Source organism: Schistocerca gregaria, chromosome 2 (assembly GCF_023897955.1).
Source record: "Schistocerca gregaria isolate iqSchGreg1 chromosome 2, iqSchGreg1.2, whole genome shotgun sequence".
NCBI classification, from domain to species: Eukaryota; Metazoa; Arthropoda; class Insecta; order Orthoptera; family Acrididae; genus Schistocerca; species Schistocerca gregaria.
In genome coordinates, this window is record NC_064921.1 from 837,499,249 (window position 1) to 837,511,554 (window position 12,306).

The 12,306-nt window shown below is 43.4% G+C and overlaps 1 protein-coding gene across 1 annotated transcript in view; it reads left to right on the plus strand.

The window, feature by feature from the left end:
• The window catches only part of LOC126335190 (uncharacterized), a 412,008-nt gene that overhangs the window by 237,726 nt on the left and 161,976 nt on the right, over positions 1–12,306 (plus strand). The gene's annotated exons all lie outside the window — the stretch shown is intronic.

Below are 12,306 nucleotides of genomic sequence, written 5' to 3' on the forward strand. Positions count from 1 at the left end.
TCGAAGATCTCCAGCAACGACGAAGTCTTCTCCCCCCAGCCACTGGGCACTACACCACTACATCTACATTTCAGCTGGTCTATTTTTCAAGTTTGCCTAGTCTACATCTACATCTAAGTGATTACTCTGCCAGTCACCATGAAGTGCCTGCCAGAGGGTTCAATGAACCACCTTCATGCTTCCAGAATGAGATTTTCACTCTGCAGCGGAGTGTGCGCTGATATGAAACTTCCTGGCAGATTAAAACTGTGTGCCGGACCGAGACTCGAACTCGGGACCTTTGCCTTTCGCGGGCAAGTGCTCTACCAACTGAGCAGGTAGGAGAAGGTAGGAGACGAGGTACTGGCAGAAGTAAAGATGTGAGGACGGGGCGTGAGTCGTGCTTGGGTAGCTCAGTTGGTAGAGCACTTGTCCGCGAAAGGCAAAGGTCGCAAGTTCGAGTCTCGATCCGGCACACAGTTTTAATCTTCCAGGAAGTTTCACCTTCATGCTGTCTCTATACCGTCCCACTCTCGAACGGCACGCAGGAAAAACGAGCACTGATTTCTCTTATTTTATAGTGATGATCATTTCTCTCTATGTAGGTGGGGGACAACAGAATGTTTTCGCAATCGGAGGAGAAAACTGGTGATTGGAATTTCATGAGAAGATCCCGTCGCAACGAAAACCGCCTTTGTTTTAATGATTGCCACTCCAATTCACGTATCATGTCTGTGACACTATCTCCCCTATTTCGCAATGATAAACAGCGAGCTGCCTTTCTTTGTACTTTTTCGCTGTCATCCCTCAGTCCCACCTGATGCGGATCCCACATCGCACAGAAATACTCCAGAATAGGGCGGACAAACGTAGTGTAAGCAGTCTCTTTGGTAGACTTGTTACACCTTGCATAAGTAGTTTAAGTTAGTTTACGTAGTTTGTACGTCTAGGGACCGATGACCTTATCAGTTTAGTCCTTTACAAATTCACACACACTTGAACGAACCCAAAAGTTTTTTATGCCATAGGTACTTACAGTGCATTGCCCTGTGGTATCCACATAAGACCTCTTCTATAAAGTACATTATTAAGCTATGTACACGAATATACACAGTAATACTTCACTGCAATTAACTTCAACCAAATCAAACAGCAAATCTAAAACTGTATACTAAATAAGCAGTTGCGTTGCGATGTGCAGTGAACAGTGCAACAATACGTGACGTCACAGTATGTAACTTGCAGTTACAGCACACAAGACTAACAGATTAAAAAAAAAAATCCTACATGAAATCATAAATCAGATTCTGGAAGAATAAACTGTCAAAAATCCAGCTATTAAAATGCAGTATAAATTTACATACGCAAACTAACAAAGTTTCGGACACTAAATGTAACACAGCGCTGAAACAATAAGATTCTGTGCATAAAAAAATGAAATCTGAACTTACCTTAACCAGAACTGTAATGCAATGCTTAACTGTGAATGATGTTATTATCCCGACTGTATAGTAAAACTGACAGTAACAATTTCTCGTGGTTTACCTGCCGCCACAGAGACTCTGTACTGATTGAATGTGATGAACATAAAATGCAGCGCAGCAACAAACTACCTAGAAAGGAAAGAAAGCCTTGTACATGCAGTGCAAGGACCTGCAGCTATTCTAAGCACACCATGCTCCAGTTTTAGCTACTGTGTTCCACCAAATGCAATGCGAGGACACACAATTACGAAATATGATTTTCGTGAGGAGACGGTGGAAGATACTGCATTTGCTGAATGACTGAATAAGAGACTAGTATTCAGAAACTTTATTGAAACTTTGGTGTAGTCATCCTTACAAAAATCACTTATACAGAAATACATTACTCTGCCATGAGATTAGTTACTGAAAGGATTAAGGAGTGGTGAGTTTCCAATTCCGAGTGCAAATGGTAATTTCGTTCAGTCACGTCTTGACGACTAAACTAACTGACCCAAACCAGTACAGAGAAAATGGCTAAGTATTTGTCTTTCTCAAACTCATGATAAATTACGCGCGAGCAAACAACTTCTCAAATCAGTCTACCAAATGATATGGCCAAAAATCTCTCTCCTCTGCATCATTATCTCTGCTCTTGCTAGTAATTTCCAGACTGCTTAGTAGCGCGACCGAAGCCCGACTCGCCAACTTCTCATAGAATGCTATTGGCAACGACAGTGCTATTGCTAACCAAAGATCACACTGCTTGTACTCAGATCATCTGTGGCGTAACATATCACAGAAGCTTTGGACACGATGCAACGTTCACGACTTGGGACCAGTTTGAGCGGTGGCTGCAAAAAAAATGTCCGACCCAATGTAGAGTTGTAATATGCAACCTGTATTGATGAAGCCATTGACAAACTAACAAGGCAAATTCGAAGAGCATACATACAGGCATCACTCACCACCACCTACCTTATGCCTTGTCAAGACTTGCTTAAGACTACTAAAGTTGAACTTGAACCATTCACCTTCCACCTTACAGAAGCAGCCTCACGGATAGTAGTACGTTGGAAACACAACACACACACACACACACACACACACCAAGGGGAGAAAAGGCACAATGTATCACCTATTGAAGATTTCTATTTGAAAAATATCCAGAGCTCAAATTACTTTCATTGAAAACCAAAAATAAGCTAAAAGACGACAAGTAAAAAGGTTTTGTTTCGATTAACGTTTTGTTAAAGTTGCATAGGAGAAAGCAGTGTACAGTAAGCTGACTCATTACAGGTAAGACTTGGTGCAGGAGAGGCAGCTGGCAATAAACTTCAGCGGCGAAGATCGGAACAGGCGAGGGAATGGCCAGGAATGCGCTGCTAGTGGAGTCAGGCTAATTACGGGCCCGTCTTACGGAAGCAATTAACAGAACCTAGTCTCAGGCAGCGGTTCGCATGGCGCCAACAGGTGGGAAGCGGCGAAGCTAGCGAACTGCGCCGAGGCGCAGTGTGCCCCCACCACGGGCAGGCCATTAGCCAGGCTTTGTGGCGGCACTTACCCCGTGCCGAGGCAGAAATGGTGGCGCTCGTATTGTACAGGCAAATCACTATACTCGCGGAGAAGCAGGAATTCCTACAAAGACCGTGAATACGGCACTGAAACACTGATTTTTCAAGCCAGCCCATGAATTTCTCAATAACGGCTCTTTACTTAGGCACGCTTATCTGTGCAACTTTACGACAGTTCGTCGACGTGCCTGGTCTCGACGTTCCTTTGACAGTTCATTCGTTTGACGACCATCTGTGGTTTACGTCCATGATTTTCTCAACTAGTTTTACCTTGTTCAGCCCACTGCACAGCTCCACATATCGTCATCAAGAAGAGACAAAAATTACTGGTCTGACGTGGGGTGAACTCAAAAAGTACCTTAAACCACTTGTCAGTACCCAGCGCCATCAAATAAAAGAACGGTAGACTCAATATAGCGCTTCTGTAACGCAATACTTATGTGTTGGTTGTTCTGTAACCTAAGAGTTGACACCAGTTTTAATGTTTACAGAAATTTTGGGCTTATCGCTTTGTAATATGACAGTCTATGTCTGATTAAACTCTGCTGTTGTAAAGAAATTAAGACCACACTGCTGACACGTGTGGTTATTCCGAAATATAATTTGACCCCTAGGCTCTGGAGCGTTACAGATACACACAGGATGGACAACTAAGTTACAACTAAGCAACTAAGTTTACAAACAACCCCATTACCTGAGTGATTAAAATGGGCTTTAATATGCAAAAAACATTGCTGCAGTTTATTTACATTAGTAATCTCTTTTATTTCTTTACAAACATAATTCTAACATAACATAAAATCTGGCCTCTTAGCCGCTCCAAGATTTCCTTGGAGCGTTGCCCGTCCCTAACCGCGGGGAGATAGGCCAGCTACTATCTATCGAAACCACTACTTCTACTTCACAAATCTACCATCCCTCGACCACCAGGATGTACACATGATTTATTTACAATTTATAATACATAGACAGGTTATTTACAATACCACTACTCGCGCTATTGCCCCTACTGCCTACGACTACAATACACAGGATTACAAAATCTATTTACAAGCCTAGTCCGGTTTATTACTTGGGTATTTGCTACATTTAGGATACCAGTTGGACTGAGTGCGACGGCTACTCTTGCCTTGGCAATTCACCCCGAGACTTCCTCCATATCTACTTTGCAATAGATCGGGGAGCCTCACCTGCTCCACCAGCTAGCCCTCCACACGCGGTCCAGGCAGTCTTCCCCCGTTTCGCGCAGCAGCGCTCGGACCCTGAACCACCTTTCCCCAAGGGCGGAGTAAACCCCGCCCGTTGAGGCGCCCAGCCCAGCAGTCCGCCAGCGGCTGTCGACGGCGGCTTTCGATCTTCCTTCTTAATTTATGCGGGAACCCTGCTGCTGCCAATACTTATCAGACTTGGCTGAGAAGTAAGGATTTTTTCACCTAATTTTTCATCGTAGGTGTTGTTGCACGAATACTGTATTAGCAAGTTTTGACACTTTGTCAAGTAATCATTGAAATATGGAGTATTTATCAAGGTCTATTTTATGTCATTGAATAGTATTCCGAACAATTGCCTTCTGTCGCCTTCCAGAGCTTGTGCGAATGATGGACACTCAAATGTGACATGTTCGGGCGTCCCAGTTGGGACACCACAGACACACTCCAGCGAAGGCCGACTCCCTATTCCATTTAAACAAACAGGATAGGGACCATGTCCAGTGAGGAACTCTACTACACCTTGTGTTGGGTGAAAATGACTTATTTTTAATCTGTCTTTTATATTGGGAAAAAAGGTTGAAGACCCTTCTCCCTGTATCAGATGACTCCCACGGGGATTTCCATATTTCCAATGTTCTTTCCTTGATTTCTCTGACTGTCCCCAAGTGCCTTCCCATTAAATCAGTAATTTTCCCTAGTTCTCTCTTCCTGAGCCAATAAACTGCCGCATTTTGTCTCAGTAATAAATCAAGTGGACAGAAACCCATTATTACTAAAAGGCCATCAGTGGGCGTTGTGCCAAACTCACTAATACATCTTACTATTATGGTCCTTTGCATTCTCCACACTGTCATGGCAGGCCTCACCAGAACGAATCTGTGGGCCCACGCGCGAGAGCCATACCCCACTTTTGCGGCCAGGATGCAATTATGATACATCCTGGTAGCAGATGGAGGTAAATGAAATCTCTTGTTCCCAATAGAGATTCACTTATTAAATATCATAGTAGCTCTAACATTTTGCGTGGTGTCTGTTTGTTCTATATCTTGTCTCCCTACCACTTTTGCGCAACGACGCTCTGAGGGAGTTTTTTAGGGAATTGACTAGTTTGAACCTGGGACCTGTTGCTGGTAAGGAGATTCCAGACCACACATGACATGTAGAATTCAGAGGAGTTCAGTGAGACTAGCGATGATATAACCAAATACTGAATGACTTCAGCGTCAGCTCCACTGCACTCCCTGTTAAAGAATATTAATACTAACTAAATTTAGTGGAAGGGGTTCAATGCTTTCCTATTTTTAGTTAGCTGGTAAAATAACATCGAAAAAGCAGTTAAGTTTACCACTGGAAATTTTATTCTACTCACAAAACATTGTTTATAAATTGCACTATTGATAAAAGGAAATGTTTTAATACAGGATGATAAAAACCAATTGCGTTCTACAATGGATCGAAGGACGACCTACGCCATATCACATCTATAATCTAGGTTTAAATTAAGTTTCACAAAAGAGAAATCTATCAAAATGGTCTACAGTGACCCTCAATTATCTTTAATTACTTATCTAACTTGTCGTAAATTACAGTGGCTGATGTGGCTTCTCAATAACTATATAACAAAAAAATCATCGCGTTTCAGATTTTTACTTCAAGTGGCAAATGTGAACACCATGAGCTTTAATCGACGATCGAGACTAGTATTACACAAACAGGGGGTGTAACAGATGAGACTTCTGCAATTCTGAGTGAAGCCTTATGCGCTCAAAAATGCGGCATCACGTGCGTTCATTACCTTGTCGGTGTTAGTCAGGGGGCGGCGGGCAGCAAAGCTCCGCTCACCTCGCCGTCTCCCAAGCAACTCTCTCTTAACTTCTCCTTACTATAATTTACCGAAGTTGGTTTTAAAAAGAACTATCTGGCTGTGTTTTCATCTGACCAATCAGGGTCTCAATGTTAACCGTAAGCTCCGCCTACAAAAATTGTCTATCCAATGAGAAACGTTATACTTCTCGTGGTGGGGCAATGTTTTTAAAGTTTGCAACGTAACAGAGACGCGAAAAAGTCTCACGCTAAAACTTGCAGCTGGTGTGGTCCTTTTAGAGTTATTGTAAGATCTATACTGTTTTTCTGGAGGGCTCTAGCTTTTAACATGGGCTGGGGGGGTGGTCCTGACATAATAGACGCGAAAAAGTCCCACACTAAAACTTGCAGCTGGGGTAGTCCTAGAGGTTAGCTGCAAACGTTGGTGTCCAGACCGTCCCTTAACGTAGGGCCTTCTAGCTTAACACGGTTCTGCTATCGGCTTCTGTTCTCGTTTCTCTCCTCGGAACTGCGTCTGTCTCACGGTGGGAAGGTATGACAAGCATTTAGGCATTCTTGTGTTAGTCTGTGGTATTTCATTTGCTCACTCGTTACTCGTATTACTTTGGTTAGTTTAATGTCACGATTTATTCGGAGCTATGTGACATACTATTGGATTTGCTTATCATGTCAGGGTTTTAATGAAAGGTGTTGGATTTGCCTGACACATTACATAGCCTTTGACGCTACATGTGCAATGCGCGGGGCATAGTTCCAGGTCTCGTCAATCAGGACGCCCAGGTACCTGGCCGATCTTTTTCTGCGTACAATAGCGTTATTTATTCGTACTATAATGTCCCGGGCCAATTTTCCTTTTAACAATAAATAATTTGACTTGTTTGGTGCGATTTCTAGTTTCGACAGAAGTACTTGTCATCAGATTCATTGAAACATGCTGTAGCTTATTAAGTACGTTATACACTTCCCAGTAACATAAATGTGGCCAGCTATAAAAAGCCTGAATAACCATCTCCTGCGGCACGGACCGCTGTAAGGCGTACAGAGAGAGCCAGTGAGGTTCTGGAAGGTACCGACAGGGTTGTGGAGCCGTGCCGACTCTAGTAGCGTCAACAAGTGTGCTAGGTTGCTCGGTTGAGGATCCACGGTGCGACCAACCCGATCGAGGTGCTCCAAGAGATCCTCGATTCGGTTTAAATCCGTGGAGTCTGGTGGACAGGGCAGTACGGTTAACTCATCCTGGTGCTCTTCGAACCGCGCACTTACACTGCGAGCTGTCTGACACGTTGCATTGTGTTTGTGATAGATGTCATCGTGCTAAGAAAAAGGGTGAACACGGTCCTTAAGGATAGACGTATATTTATGTTGGTCGATTCTGCCTTCCAGAATGACGTGATTACCCAGCAAATGCCACGAAAACATTCCCACACCATAACGTTTGTTCATCCAGCCTGGACTGTTCCAACGATTGTCTCGAGGTGTTTGCTTTTATACGTTTCATGCCATGCACACCAATGGCCATCTGTTCGGTGGAGCATAAAACGTGCTTCATCTGAAAAGGTCACCTGTCGCCACTCAGTGGACGTCCAGTTTCGGTGCCGGCCGGAGTGACCGAGCGGTTCTAGGCGCTTCAGTCTGGAACCGCGCGACCGCTACGGTCGCAGGTTCAAATCCTGCCTCGGGCATGGATGTGTGTGATGTCCTCAGGTTAGTTAGGTTTAAGTAGTTCTAAGTTCTAAGGGACTTATGACCCCAGATGTTTAGTCCCATAGTGTTCAGAGCCATTTGAACCATTTTGAACCAGTTTCGGTAATGGCGTGAAAATTCCAGCCGTCGTCAATGATGAACAATGGTGAGATAGGGTGCCTGACACCGATGCCTGCTACGGCGGGTTGGTTGCTCTACAGTTGCACCTCTATTCGCCCTCACACATCTCCGTAGCTGTCGACCACAGCCAACATCTATGGTCCTTGATGCACCAGAAATGCCTCGTCACCAGGCTTGGATAGCGCTATTTTGCCACGCAAGGTATACTTTAACCACGGGGGCAGGCGAACAGTTTACAAGATTAGCCCTTTCGGAAATGCTTCCAGTCTTGGTCCGAAACCTACTGATCGTGCCCATTTGGATGTCTGACAACTCACACAGTTCCCGCAATACGACAAAGTCTGTACTGTTTTCTAAGTCCCCCAGAACGGTTCTTACACACTCCACTGCTAGTACTTTCACCTGGCGTATGTGAGTTGTTATTGAAAGTTTGCATCGGACATAGCCGGTGGTAACATCACTATGAGTGTACCGTGTATGTACATTATGCAGGTCAAGCGCTGGAAATAGGCATTCCTCGTATTCGCTCTCTACATCAGACTGTAGATTTTCCTAAGGACCTTTGTCTCAGAAGTGAGGTGTTTGAGGTTTCTTCTTCTTGCGCTCGAAGTCTATCCGCAAAGAATAGCAGTTAGTATTAGCGCCAGGTAGAATCCTGAGCCTTCTCTGCGCGATAGCACTGGAAATACCATAGATGACGGTGCTTCTAACACATAGTTACTAAAAACAGCGTTGCGAAATTCTTTCACCCAAGAAGACGAAGTCAATATTCCAGAACTGGAATCAAAAACACCTTACAACATGAGTAACTTAGAAGCAGGTATCTTCGGAGTAATGAAGCAACTTAAATCAATAAAAGCAAGCATTCCGGTCCAGACTCTACCAATTTGGTTCCTTTCAGAATATGCTGATGCAATAGCTCCGTACTTAACTATCATACACAACCGCTCGCTCAACAAAAGATCCGTACCCATAGAGTGGAAAGTTGCAGAAGTCACACCAATATTTAAGAAACACAATAAGAGTAATGTGCTAAATTACAGCTATAAATCATTAACGTAGGTATGGGACAGGATTTTGGAACATATATTGTGTCTGAACATTATGAACTACCTTGAAGAGAACGGTCTATTGACACACACTTCTTGTGAAATACAAGTTCTTTATTCCGTGTTGAGTGCTACTGACAAGAGATTTCAAACTGATTCCATACGTCTAAATTTCTAGAAGGCATTGGACACTGTATCTCACAAGCGGCTTGCATTCACATATCGTCCTTATGAAATACCGTCTAAGTTATGCGATTGGATTCCTGATCTATCAAAGAGGTCACAGTTCATAGTAACTGACGGAAAGTCATAGAGTAAAGCAGAAGTGATTTCCGGCATTCCTCAAGGTAGTGTTATAGGCCCTCTGCTGTTCCCTATCTACGTAGGTTGGAACTTAAATGGTGGCAACATTGCTGTGGAGACACTGTGCAATGGAAGCTACTATTGTCGCTGATAGCGCACTTTGTTGACATACTTACCTTACCTCCGAGAAAATGGACTCGCCCGTCCCACGTCACCGGGGTGCGTACAATCGAGGGAAACATGGTCACTTGTCAGCGAGCGGTCGAACGTAACGATGTCACTATGTTTTCGAAACAGGAACAACGGAGTTGGACCAAGATTGAATGTGCCAGAGGTCGTACAGAACGACAGTGTCATCAAGGTCTTGAGGAGGCGTGCGGGGAATAGGCATTGCCGTACAGAACGGTGGCACATTGGGTAAAAGTCTTCAACGAAGGTCGGCAAACTGTGGCAGACATGCATCGGGCAGGTCGTCCTAGCGTCTCTGAAGGAGAAGTGCATGCTGTTGCAGGTAATGCTGTCGTTTATCGTTTAGTAAAGTCATCAGCAGATCAAAACAAATTTCAATACGATTTAGATAAGATATCTGTATGGTGCGGACAGTAGCAACTGAATTTAAATAACGAAAAATGTAAAGTCACCCACATGAGTGCTAAAAGCAATCCATTACCCTTCGGTTCCACGATAAATCAATCAAATTGGACTAATAAACCTAGGAATTATAATTACGAACATCTTAATTTGTAAAGACGACATAGAAAATGTTGTGGGGAAGGCGACTGAAAGACTGTGTTTGATTGGCAGAAAGAAGATGCAACAGATCTACTAAAGAGACTGCCTATTCTACGCTTGTCCTTCCTCGTTTGGAGTACTGCTGTGTAGTGTGGGATACTTACCATTGGCGGAGTACATCGAGAAAGTTCAAAGAAGGTTTTGTATTATAGAGAAATAGGGGGGAAAATGTCACGCAAATGATACATCACTACGACAAAAACTTTTTCGTTGAGCCACCAACTTTCTCCTTCCAATGCAAAACTATTTTATTGCCGCCAACGTGCATAGGAAGAAACGACCATAATAATAAAATAAGGAAAATCACAGCTCGCTCGTAAATATATAAGTGTTGATTTTTTCCGCGCTCTATTCGAGTGTAGAATGATAGAGAATTATTGTGAAGGTGGTTCGATGAACCATCTGGCAGGCAAGCGTGATTTGCAGAGCTTCCGTGTAGATGTAAATGTAGAAGTAGATAGTGACGTACACCGGAAGCTCGAAAGCGTAGAAACACCTATTACCTGCCAGAATTCTGGCCTAAACCTTAATTTCACTTGATGTACTTTCTATGAGTATTGCTGCAAGATATTGGCAGTGCTTCCCCGTTTACATTACCATCAACTTCTTCGCCGTGCACTTGCTGTTTTTGTTTTCCTCTCAACGTTTTCTGTCTTCAGATTGTGGCCATTAGCACAGACTTTGCTGACGTTGAGCAGCCGCCAAATTTAATTCGATTACCTCCAATGACCCCTGTTTTTCTGTTGTTACTCTTCATCTGTTAGCCATTTTTCTAGACTCTGCCCTTTCCATTCAGCTGCTTTTCGAAATATTTTGCGTTTCTGACATAATTATCAGATCATGGCCAAACCTCTAAGTTTTCATTTCTTCTCCACGAATTTTAATACTCTTTACAAATTTCTCCTTGGATTCCTTTAGTACTTGCTCAATGTACAGATTCAATAATACTTGAGTATTAGCTCTAACCCTTTGTCACGCCCTCTTCAACCACGGCTTGCCTTTCGTGCCCTCTGACTTTTGTAACTGCAAATGTTCAAATGTGTGTAAATTCCTAAGGAACCAAACTGCTGAAGTCATCGGTCCCTATACCTACACACTAAATAAACTAACTTACGCTAAGTACAACACACACACCCATGCCCGAGGGAGGACTCGAAACTCCGGCGGGAGGGTTGTAACTGCAGTCTGGTTTCTTTACAACTTGTAAATAACCTATCACTCCCGGTATTTTATCACTGATACCTCCAGAACTTCGGTTAGTGTATTCCAATCAACATTTTCAAAAGCTTTCTCTAAGTCTTAAAGAGATGTAAACGAAGGTTTGCCCTTTTGCAATGTATCTTCTTGGGTAAGTCATAGATCAGAATTGCCTCGCTTGGCCATATATTTCTCCTGAACACAAACTGATCTTCTCCGGGTTTTGATTCTCCCAGTTTTTCAAGTCTTCTGTAAACAATACGTGTCAGTATTTTACAACCCTGAGTTATAAAACACAAGATCAAGTGGAATTCACACTTAATACTCGAACAAAGTTCATGTAGTCTTGCTATGTTTGAAGTAATTTGTGGAGTTAACTGCTGCCGCTGTAGTGGGGAAACGAGGCACAATTAACCAGCCTACTCACTTTAATGTCTACGTGGGAAGGACATCAGATACGACTACAGTCGCATCCGGGTTTTGGTGTTGTGCACACTGTCGTTGCACATCCTCAGCTTGCACAACCCTGAGCTACTCTCCTTGGAAGTTGTGCGGATGACTGCATCCGAATGCGGCGTGCTGTAACCCGGTTGGAGCTGCAGGTACAGTCAGTTCTACAAGAAGTGTACGCCATAATTTTAAATATAACGTCTTCACTGTCATCTCTGGCAGTAGTCTCGAATCTGTAATCAATGCGCTTTTGCGCGGTGTTTAGAGTGAGAGTTGAATGTTTTGTTTTGTCGGTTGCAGTTTAAAATGAGTGCAAAATATCTGAAGCGTCACGTGGCAGTGTTCCTTGAAAACCATCGAAAGGGACCAAAGCTTTCATATGAAGCTGCTGCCAAAAATTCTTAGAATGTCAGACATTCGTTGCGAAGTGGTCAAACGATATTTTGAGGTTGGAAACGTGTATGATTTACCAGCGAGAGGACTAACGTGCGCAACAACAAATACTAAGACAGTGAGATCGTGAGTCTTTTTAAGCAGAAACCAAATCTTTCTTTACGTCAGGCCCAAATAGGGTGCTTCGAGAGGATAAAGATCCGAAACAAGGCAGCCGTCTCCGTACAACGTGGAAACAAGACAAAGG